Below are 12,154 nucleotides of genomic sequence, written 5' to 3'. Positions count from 1 at the left end.
ACATTAACACCTCATATATACCTTTGCCGTTTAATATGCCTCCGAATTATGATAACGGCAAAGTTTCTCATCATCAATATACACAAAAGGACGAGGAATGAAAATGGAAACAAGCAAATCGAGAGAATTATACAACGAGAGACCATTTGCCCGATGCGAGTCTCTTTTACCAACAAAAGAGAGGTGATAAGCTTTGCGCAAACCTTCTTGTGCAAATGCCGGAAGGAAAGCTCTACTCTGATGTGGCCTTCGCTGTAGTTGCATCCGCACGTTGTTGTCAGTCATCGCAGCTTCATCATCACGTACGGTTCAGAACGCGCTTCACCCAAACGCTAGCATCCTTTGAAAAGGTTTTTTCAAATTATTGTTGTTGTTTCCACCGTGATATTTGGTGTTTTGTGTGTGTCCTTTTGACTGCCTCCCCCCGCATACCACTGCCTGAGTTATTTAGCTCTTGCAATGCGGTATAGCACATCGGAGATAAATTGAGAACGAATATAGCTTCAAAAAATTAAAAAAAAAAAAAAAAAACAATAACAACAAAAGGTTGTTTTGCAGAAGGGATTGTAACACATCCGATTGATTGAAAGGCGGCTCTTTTGTATTCCCGTTCGTTCGTTGGGTCGGTCGGTCGGTCGGATGGTCGATTGGTTAAACCGTCAAAAAGTTTAGTCAGTCAGTTGATGGCGGTGCGAGAGCTTTTAAAATATTCGTCAGTCCTTCGCTTACTTTTTGTGTGTATAAATGTGACCCAATGTGTTCGGATGTGGCACAGAATTTAATAGAGTTTCAGTTTTCCGACGGTTAATGATAAGATTGTTGAAAAGAAACGTAAAGTGTGCCTACGGTTGAGTGTTTGTGTGCGGCAAATGGATTTGGCATTCGTTTTTCATTTACGTGATGCGGATAATCGTTGTGAAGTAGATTTGTCATTCATTGTGTTGACAAACGAAATGTAATCGAATAAAAATGTGTGACAATTCCCCCCCCCCCCCTCCCCCACACACACACAAACACACTTGAATTCATTGGAAAAATGTCAAAAATACTCTCACATACACACAAACGAGCATAATTTCCAATACAATAATAACCAATGAAATTATTTTGTAATTATAATAATATTTCTTTCATTCATGCATTGATTGTATGCAACTGGGGGGAGGAGTGAGCGTGCACCACAATGTTTTGTTGTGTCGTGTACGTGTGTGCGTGTGCGTGTCAACGTTTGTCTGTCTGACAAATGAGCATCGTTGTGATTCATGAATTGTTTATGTTTCTGACATAACTCGGTCAGTTGGTCGATGACATATCTTTGTCACATGTTACGCATAATTAATGGATACAAACGCACATATGTGGTCAAATTCACACACATAGGCACTAACATATGCATGTATACATGCATGTACACATATTGGTATTTATGTGCATACGAATTTGTGTATGTGCAAACATACTATATGAGTGCAAATAATAAGAGTGGCGTAGCAAAGGACCCATTCCGTTCCGGCCACCCTAATGTGAAACAGTAGCCGTCGGATGGCGGCAATTTGCCGACAATCAAAACTAAATTAACGCAAGTGTGTAACACAAGTGTACGTACGTGTGGATTAGTAGACATCGGCGTGCGTGAACAAAACATTTGTGTCCTAGGCTAACGGACAATTCATTGAAAGTATTTCCTCTTTCCGTGAAAATTTATAAACTATTTTAGCGCCTTTACATTGTTGTGTTCCTTTTTTTTAAAAAAAATAGTGCGTCTACGCTAACATGTGTTCACTCTATTTAATAACAGTTGGAACCAAATTTTCATGGATGTTATAGTTTTATCTAAAATACCGTAAATAAGTATGAAATGAGAACGTTGTTTGAAATTGTTTTTCGGTTTTATCTTTATGTGATATATTTTCTTGAATTGAACATTATTAGTATAATAGTTCCAACATCTACATAATCCCAATAGTTTAAGTCTCAGATAATATTTTAAATTGCCATGTTTATATTATATGTAAAAGTTTCTAAAATATTGATTATAGCGTTATTAACTTCAACAATTGAACATTAAAGTTTAGCACGAGTTTGGAAACCGATTAAACTCCTCAGCATAAAAACATACATTTCATTGTTTGCAACTGGTTTCTCGTTGAAATTATTTAAATTAAAAACACCTGGGATTTAAAGAACTGATTTATGAAAAATGTACATCTCAAATAGACAATTTTTGCTGTGAAGTGCACAATTTCAAATACAATCACAATTTTGCGTATTTCTCTACCACTGAAAGTCGTATCTACAAATATGTCTAACATCATTCCTTCATGAAATCAAATAGGAACATTCGACACCATGATTAAGGATGAGATATAGCATTTTCAGATTAAATGAAACCTTTTGCAGTGGAAATGAAGCCTTTTGGAGCGGAAATGAAACTTTTAGACTTATAGAAAGAAACATAACAAAACCTTTTTATTTTTAGTAGGTTCAAAATTAAATCAACTAACGATAACTAATATATAGTTAAAGAGGATTATTAAAATCTATATTTTTTAGTATTATTTCTTAAGTTTTCAGTGTATCTCACGATGCAATAAAAAGCAAGTGTACATGCAATTAAAAAAAATGTTTTTTCAAGGTTTTTTTTCTTAAGATCTTTCTCATATACGCAGAGATATAGACATCATTTTTGAAGCTGTTATCGAGCCGACTAATTTATGGATCGAAAAAGGTCATACTATTAAGGAAGATTTTTATTACATTTTATATCAGATCGCATATCAGAAAAACTTTAATGTCGGAAAGAGATATCCTGTTTTTCTCTTTGTTAGTCGAGAGGAAAGGCGTGACTGTACAGATTTATTGAATAACTGTAAATTAAAGTAGTCAATTCCAGGCAATGTCCTAAGCCAACTGTGTCGTTAAGACCATAACATTTAAAATGACCAAAATAAGAACTGTTTCGAATTCAACGAATATCAAATACAAACTACTCCAATTCAGCTCAATGCGCCTAGTAGACACGCTGCTATGCGAAAACGTAGACCGATATCACTCATTTAGGAACTTGACCTGCCTACTGGCAAAATACACATATGTGCAAAAGTGCGTAATTACACGGACAAACGGACATTGCTTATGTTTTGTAGGGTCTTACATGTGTACTTCGAAGAGTTACAAACGGAATGACAAAGTTAATATGATATACCCTAAAATAATTGATTTGCAAGCATCCTTCCATGATAGCTTAGTATAAAAAGCCATCAACACTAAATAAACCAAACAAGAAAAAAAACTTAAATTTCGGTCAGAGAGAACATTTTTCCTCTTATAGCCATTATAATTCAATTGCCAATATATAGTATCATAACCTGTTTCATTATCCAATGCAGTTAAAGCCATAAACCGTATCCGCAAATACCGAATATTGGGCGGTACTTATATTAATGTTGCTATTACGATGCAAAAAGTCTATGGTTGGGACTCTATATAATTAATCCCGTATCAATCACCTCCAACACATTTTAAAGTTATAATATATATTATAGTTGGGGATATATTATTCACCTTTATTCGAAACTAGCTGGCCCGGTCCGCATTTCCGGCCCGTACTTTTAGTCTTTAATGAATATTTTTTATTTTTTTATTTTTAATAAAGCAAAGATCTGACTTATGAAAGCGCCGCAGTTCTTATTAAAAGTAATGTAGAAATAAATATTCATGGCTAAAATTATAATTAGTGTTCATCGACCGTCGGTAGCTTGATCTTATTTTTCAGCCATAGGCTTTAGATTGAGTTTTTAAAACCGATATGACATCTATAATAGCCCCATATGAAAACTCTGCCCAATATTTGGTATTGTAAAGATTTTCCATTCAAATTAGCTGTAATTAGGAATTTGTATTTCCACCCTTTAGAATACTCATAATTAGGGGCAGAATGATTTCTGAATAGTCAAAGATAATTACTCTTTTACAGCCATTACCGTAAGAATGGAATTAATTTTTTAGTCACTTAAGTTGGTCGTTGGAGACCCCATAAAGTTCATATTTTTTCATCACAGTATAATTCAATGACGATTAAACAAATGTTCGATCCTGTGCTACTTCCAATATTCGTATTTTTTCATGTTTCAGCCACAATTTCCAACTAAATGAGTGCCAGTTTGACATTTCGGGCTTAATTTTATATAGGCGTACATCCCAAAACTACGTTCCCAAACCAATATTCTCTTGGGGGTTGGAAATTCAATAAAATGCAAAATTTTCTTTTCTGACCACACATATTGGTTAGGAAAATTAACTTGGGTGTACACTAATGTGGGGACTATACTTAAATAAATGCTTCTCTACCGCAGAGTAGCCTAAATATAATTTTTTTTGCCAAATAAAGATGGACCCTACTCTGAAAATTGAAAAGTTTATGAAAAGAGGTTTTCGACCCCCTTAGAAACAAAGATGCCAAAAAAATCAAAAAAGTGACCAAGACCCCGAAAATAGCTTAAATCATATTATGGTTATACCAAAACGTGATCAGCTTTTGCAAAGATGGTTTCTTCTCAAATTACCAACATTTGCCGAAATTAGTATGAAAACAATATGGTTAAAATGTTAAATATACTTGAAATCGTGTTGCCCTTAAAGGGGTGTTATGACCCATATCATTACCTGAAAATAATTTCTAGAGGGTTATAAATCCTTTTCTTACTAAATGTCCAATTCGCTCTACAATTTTGCGCCCATTATATTCGGTATTTCACTGATTGCAGTCCCAATGAATTTTGCATTTCGAGTTCTCATTGTATGGATTACTGTCATATGAAAAAAGTAGATCCACGTTTTGAAATAAGCCCCATAACGATTTGTCGGTCATTTTTGTTTGTTACGTAGTAACTAACTTTACTTTCTTTTATATGGTGAAAATAATTATTTATTTTGTATCCCTTCTAAAATCATATTTATTCCTACCCATTAAATGCATAAAATCTATAAATAACAGTTCTGTCGCTTTGTACTTCCCTAAAAAGACTACACACCATATTAAAATTCAAAAAAAAAAAAAAAACCTAAAAATGTGCATTCGAAAAAAGTAAGTCGAAATGGAAAGAAATCATGCAATAAAAAACATTACGATTGTACAAAATTAAAGTGTTCAAATTTCACATTTTTACGCGATTTTTTTGGGTTTGATCCTTTTCTGCCAATACACAATTCCAAATTTGTCTGAATCGTTAAAATAAATATTGTTTTCCAACAACAAGTATATATTTATTCGACAAAAAAATAACATTGTCTTTCAGGTCTCAATTTATTCTTTATTATATCAGAAAAACGCTTTGTTTTCTCATGTACAACACAACTATTTAACATCTTTTATACACTGTGGTGCACATTGTACCTCTCTTATACATTAAAGTGTCTAAGAGACGCTCTCTCTATATATTTCTCTCGCCCTCTCTCTCTCTCTCAATTAAAATAGAAGTGAATTTGAGAGATGTACTCCAACAGTTGCGTATTTTTCATGTGCAAGGAATGAAAGCTTTCTCCATTCTTTCTTGAACACAGATATGGAGGAGAAAGACATATGTAACGGCATACAGTCATAAACATACATATATTGCAAGAAAAGATAACAAAAATTATCCAAATTTAATATACACAAGTGATGATGGAAAAAGTAGATACAATTAATTTAATCAATTGCCATTAATAAGTGTTACGAGAAAAAAAAAAAAAAAAAAAACAAAATAAACAATTCCGATTCCTATTTGTGTCAATTCAAAAATACAACGATTAATTATTTATTTAAATTAATATCAAATGAAAATATATAAAGAACAACAACGCAATAGAAATTATTAACCATTTTCATTGAATCCAAAATCGCGCCAATATCATTGGAGAGAAAGTGCATTTAATTTTACGAATGAAAGCAAAACAAACAAACAATCAAAAAAAAAAAAAAAAATAAATATATAAGTGTGTAAATAATACAAATAAATCTCCGAAATAAAAACAACACGAACAACGCAAACGAAAGGCCAACATAGCGTGAAAGAAACTCACTCACAAACGCACGGTGTGGAGTTTACTTAACTTCCGGCAACGAGGTCGTAACTCAGAACGCTGCAGCACGTGCTTAGTGATAATGACATACATTTCGTGTAATTAAATTTACTCTGTTTATATCGCACTTCGTCTGTTTGGCGCTGTCTGCTCGCTGCCGCTGGGTCAGTGATTTTGTGCCGACGTCACATCGCTGTTCTCGCCACAACGTGTACATCGTGTTGTGCCGGGCTGCCCGAGGATATTAGCATCACACTCACACGCACATCTCTTTACGAACACTCTTAATAGGAGTTGAAGGAGAATTACCGCTAGACAAAAGGGATTAGAATAATATTGGATGGATAACAAACGTAAGTCTGCCACCACTACCACTACTCTTACTACTACTCCTGCCATAGTTCTCATTCCACTACCATTGCCACAAATGCTTCATGGTAGCCAAGGCAATGACAACAACAGCAACAGCTGTAATAGCGCTTGCGTTGTCTATAAAGTACATACATTTCTCCTTGAAGACTCGAATTTACATTTGTATTTAATCTTTAATCAGCATACTTGGGCGACCTCTGTTCGTGAAATTATTGAAAGGCAGAAGGCTATTTATCATGAAGTTGACGTTTTTCCCCAATTATTACATGTATTGTTTTACCAATGGCTGGAAAGAAAACGTTAGCCCAAAAGAATCTTTCCGCCATATTCTTTAATACAAGGTACTGTCTCGTCCATTTGGTTAGCTAGAATCAACCCGATCACACCGAAAAGTTCCCATAAGTTTTTCTGAAGTGAAGTATAACCTTCAAATAAGGTGAATTTTTGATCTGTTTAAAATATTTCTTGCTTTAAATTCAATTATATCTTGTAAGTATGCGTTTTGTGTAATTAAGGTGTACCTTTACAATAATTATCAATTTATTTAGAAATTTTGATGGAAATTAGAATTACGAAGTCTTTATTCTCAAATGGAGATATTTTTTCCGTTGATTGGGATCTTGGATTTTATTAAAATTTCTTCTCCTTCATTTAATTGGTAATTATTTGTTTCTTTGTTTCTTTACGATAGAAACTCACTCTCATTTAATAATTTAATGTCCCCGTTAGGTTGAAATTGCTTACGATATAAGTCACAACATATTTTGTTTGTCGATCTGATGATTTACCAGTTGCGATATACTAGTAGAAAACCACCAAGTGAAACACAAGTCTGCCAGTCAGTTCTACTGTACGAAATTAAGAAATTCCTGTGTGAAGAAAAGTTCTGAAAATTATATCCCGGATTATAAAATTACAAGAAATTGTTCACTCATTCGCCAAAATTCTACCAATAATCCAAGGTTTTCCGCCTCTGCTCTATATTTTGGTGATTATGCTCGTCAAAGCGGAATAAAATAAAGTAAAAGTGCCAAAAATGCTGTGAGTAAGCAAATTCTCAAACATCAAAAAAAACGAAAAAAAAACGTGGATGAATTGTTGCAGAAATTAGTTTTAAGGATTATTTTTGATTCTAATACAGCGAAATGAATTCAGTAAATAAGTGAAATAATATAATTTAAACATTCAATTTCTAGTGTTAATTTCATATAGTTTTTATTGCATTAATTCTGTTATCATTTCGAGTGTTATTTCTATATTCAGTTGTTGTTATTCTAATAGTTATTTCCAAAAATTTGCACTAAAAGTGGAAAAAAAATCATTGGTTATCATTGCATTTGTACAGAACATTGCCCAAATATACAGACGTTTGTACATAATTACGTAATGATCATTAAAAACGCAACCGAATGCATTTACTGCTAATATCATTCTTGGGTAATGTTGATGGACAGATGTTAAATGTTTCACTGTTAATAACATAGCTAAATTCAATTGTGCAAGATATTGCTGAATCTAGAGAGCTGTTAGAATCATCACTGTTAAGTTGCATTATTAAATCTCTTAAATATTTCTCATAGCATCCACATACGATATTGCAAATCTCTGATCATATTTGAAGAGTAAGTGACCGTAACTCTTTCAATTACTCTTTGCCTTTATTCGTGTACACACTCTCAGCCAGCGCCAAAGCCACCGTCATCGAACTCAGCGAAAGTACTTTCAACGAGGGAGGACAACATCAAAAAACAAAGTAAGTCATTGAACTGTTTGTAATTGCAAATCATATGTTTAAAAGAGAATTAACAAAAAGGTGACCAGATCGAACTTTTTATGTTTTCGGAAAATTATTAAAATTTTGAATGTATGAAATAAATTAAAGTAATATGAATATAGTGTAAATGTAATTTGGTTTAAACTAATGTTGAACTGCAATAATGAATTTTAGATTGAAACTATTTTCATATTATTTTAATTAATTTAATATGACAACATGGTCACCCCTTTGATTTTGGTTCTTTGGTCTGATGTTATGCTAAATCGCTTTGTTATCCAACAAAGGCAAACAAATGGATTTTTGGTCATATTAAATCAAAAATCGAAGTGTTTCGTTTTAAATTGAAAGAGTTCGTTTAATTTCTAAAAACATTTGATATTTATACCTGGTGCTCATATTAAGAGATATATTTGCTTAACTTTCTGTGATATTCGATTATTCTCGTTTTCTTTACTAATGTTTAAATAACACTCGATAGATGATTTTTTTGTTATGATTTTTTTTTATTATGATTTTTTTTAGTGAATATAAAATATAATTATTCTATCATTTTATTTTGAATATTTATTGTTATAGTTTAAATTGCAAAAAGTATAAAAATTATTAGCATACATGATAGATTTAAATTGTTCTGATTATAGTCAGACCTATTGTTATGAATTTTCTCAAATATTTTCATTTTTTTTAAGAGTTGTATGCATTATTCCTATTCCCAGAGATGTGGATGATAATTTCTGAGGTTGCATTGAATAAAGAGAATATGGATTTTGAATAGAATAATACCTGATCTGTTTGAATACTCCCATATGTAGATAAGAGGTTTGTTAGATTCAATTTTGGGGTTGCAACACTAATTTGGGTTATGGAATATTGTTTACATGTTGCAACCATGGATGGGTGGGCTTTTGAGCAACATAACATCATGTTGCCATTCATCATTTGTGCTCTTAAATTTTCCTCTTTTACTCCATCGGTCATTCTCTCTACTTTCTCTGTATCTGTGGATTTTCTTCTTCAGCACCTGTTAACTTTCTTTACAGAGCCCTTGTGCTACTCTTTCATTTCCGTTTCCTCTGTATCTTAATTATTTCTTTGTTATGTATGATCAATGCAAATCAGTATGCACGTATTTTTTTTATATATCATTATGTAGCTAAGTGGTAATGGAGCATCTAAGGTTACCGAACCCCCCCTTCCGACGAGCTATAAGGCCGTGTATAAACGTGCATCCCCTTAGAATGTCCTCCTATGAACAACAGCCACATTCTGTAACCGTTGTATGCTACATTATAAAGAAAATTGGCGCCCAACGTGGGGCCCGAACGAGAATATTATCTTTCGATTTAACACCTGGAATATTACTATATTTGTTCGGCTTCACATAAAATTTATTTTTCCTGTAATCTATTACCTCTGTATATAATCGTTTTATGCTGCAATTAGTCGGAATTCATTTATGGTAAAGATATATTAATCCAGTAATGACCACTAATTTTTATATTCTCATCTTCTCCTCTCTGATTTTATTGCACCTCAAAACTCGATGGAATTTAGTTTCTGAATGTCAATTTTGGCTAGATCTAACCTCGAGGCTTTGTAACAATAAAATTAGGAGTCTAGTTCATTTTCCTGGAAAATTTGGAGTAGATTCTCCTTACCGGGGTTTGAAACTTCCCTGAACTATCTTTCTTTTAATTTCTATTTATTTTGGGTCAAATGATGTGTTTACTAACAAACCTTTTCTACGATAGAGTATTCAAACAGATATCAAAAACAAAGTTGAAATAATATTGGTTTTAACGTGCTTTATAAACATTTTAATTTAAATTTATATTTAGCTTTAATATTAATGGATAATTTGTATTTCAAAGTTATTGTCATTTTTTATGGAATTTAAAAAAAAAAAAAAAAAAAAAAAAACTTCATAATTAGCAAGGGGGAAATTTGTGAACCCTGTAGGACATTGAAATTTCATTGAATATCATTGCAAATTCGTGTGCTTCGAAAATTTGATTTTTTTTCTTTAACTGGTTATATGATATTTTTGCTATTTAAAGGGTTATATATTTACCAAAAGTAATTTCTATTTTAAAAACATACGTAAGTGCTTTTTACGGACTTATGTATTTTTTAGGAATATTTATTGCATAGTGGTTTCATTTTTGTTTTGGAAGTGAAATATCTTTGAAACAGGTCTGATCCCTGTGAAACCTAAACCTATTCTTTATTTTATTTTTTTTCCTTCATTAAATTTGGCAAATTTCCACCTTATCGGACATTTGGTTTAAAGATTGTTTGTTATATCATAGACTTTAATTATTACAGTGTCAAATTGAAGTATACACAATGTCAGTTGAACCTAGTAGCGAGGACCTAGCTCCGGGAATTTCTGGAGATTCTACACATCCGACTTGTGAAGCATGTGCCTCTTCTATCACTTCGAAGACACAGTTGATAAGGACAAATTGTGGGCATAAGTTCCATAAAACTTGCATAGCGAAGTGTGAAAAGACACGACCATATTGTCCGGTGTGCAATTCCAGATTGCTCTGCGAGCCACCGACCCCCAGTGCGTCTGGAATCACCACAAGAGCTCAATCAAGAGCGACATCTGTTCAGCCAGCTACTAATCGATCAAATACCGAACAGTCTGCTGTTGCTGCAGTTAATCCTTCAGGGACCAATGTGTCAGATAATTCTGTGAATATACGACCAGGGGAACTTCAGGAGATGATAAGTTCCATAGTTTCGGCTCAACAAGCCCAGCTACTAGCAAGTTTAGGCGACCGAATTTCCTTGATCGTACAAAACAACATTGAGTCTAGGTTCTCTAGAATGAATTTGAACAGTCAAAGTGCTGCAACCACTGCTCCGGCAGCAACACAACAAGCCTCACCGAGGCAAATGCAGACTCTCCCGGCAGTGGAAGAGCGCACTTTTCGTGAGATGTTTGGCATTTCGCTTAACAATTCCCACACTAATGCCCCCTTGAATACCAGCCGTGTTCTCCCAACTGCTTCGAATAATTCGTCTTCGTCAGACCTATCCTCGAGACCTGATAAGGTTCTCCATATAATAGCAAATTGGAGAATTAAGTTTTCTGGTAATACGAGCGGTCTTAGCGTAGAAAATTTTATTTACAGGGTAGAAGCATTAACTCTCCAAACATTGCAAGGGGATTTTGACTTGCTTTGTAGAAATGCCAGTTCACTTTTTGAATCAAAGGCTGCTGATTGGTTCTGGAGGTACCACCGCTCAGTTGACACTGTATCCTGGAATGCTTTATGTAGGGCTCTGAGACAACAGTACAGCGATTCCAGATCGGACGTTGATATAAGGGAGCTGATTAGAGATCGCAAGCAGAAGCAAGGAGAAAGCTTCGATAATTTTTACGATGCTGTTGTTGAGCTTACAGATAGACTAAAAGAGCCTCTTTCGAACGACATGCTTGTAGAAGTCCTCAGACGTAATCTCTTGCCTGAGATACAGCATGAGATTCTGAATATCCGAATAACATCCATTCAAGAACTCAGGGATATCTGCAGAAGGAGGGAATTTTTCCTGCAGGATATCCGCCGGAAACATCGAGGTGATGTAACAAAACCTACATTAGTTACGAAAAAAGTTTTCGGCTTGGAGGGGGTTGTAGATGAGGAGGATGCAGAGTTGTTAGGTTCTGAAAATGAACAAATTTCAGCTCTTAGCTTTCGTTGCTGGAATTGCCATCAGTCTGGTCATAGGTATCAGGACTGCTTGTCCGACAGGACAGTATTCTGTTATGGCTGTGGAGCAGCTGACACATACAAGCCCAATTGCAAGACATGCAATTCAAAAAACTGCCGTCCGGGTGCACAAAACAGTGCCCCGAAGCGAAAACCGGAGACGGAATAAAGATTTTAAAAAGACCAAACACTAAATTTCATGATAATTTTCCAAAATGTG

General features: G+C 34.0%; 1 protein-coding gene across 1 annotated transcript in view; it reads left to right on the top strand.

Annotated features, from left to right (window-relative positions):
- The first annotated feature begins 297 nt into the window (after positions 1–297).
- The window catches only part of LOC101892537 (cell adhesion molecule Dscam2), a 216,580-nt gene continuing 204,723 nt past the window's right edge, over positions 298–12,154 (top strand). The window contains exons 1-2 of the mRNA XM_059128063.1: positions 298–955; positions 5,563–6,416. The gene's annotated coding sequence lies outside the window, so the exon portion shown is untranslated. The remainder of the gene's footprint in view (positions 956–5,562; positions 6,417–12,154) is intronic.

Source organism: Musca domestica, unplaced genomic scaffold (assembly GCF_030504385.1).
Source record: "Musca domestica strain aabys unplaced genomic scaffold, Musca_domestica.polishedcontigs.V.1.1 5, whole genome shotgun sequence".
Taxonomy (NCBI): Eukaryota; Metazoa; Arthropoda; class Insecta; order Diptera; family Muscidae; genus Musca; species Musca domestica.
Note: the sequence above shows the minus strand (reverse complement) of the source record. Positions and strands in the feature narration are given on the sequence as shown.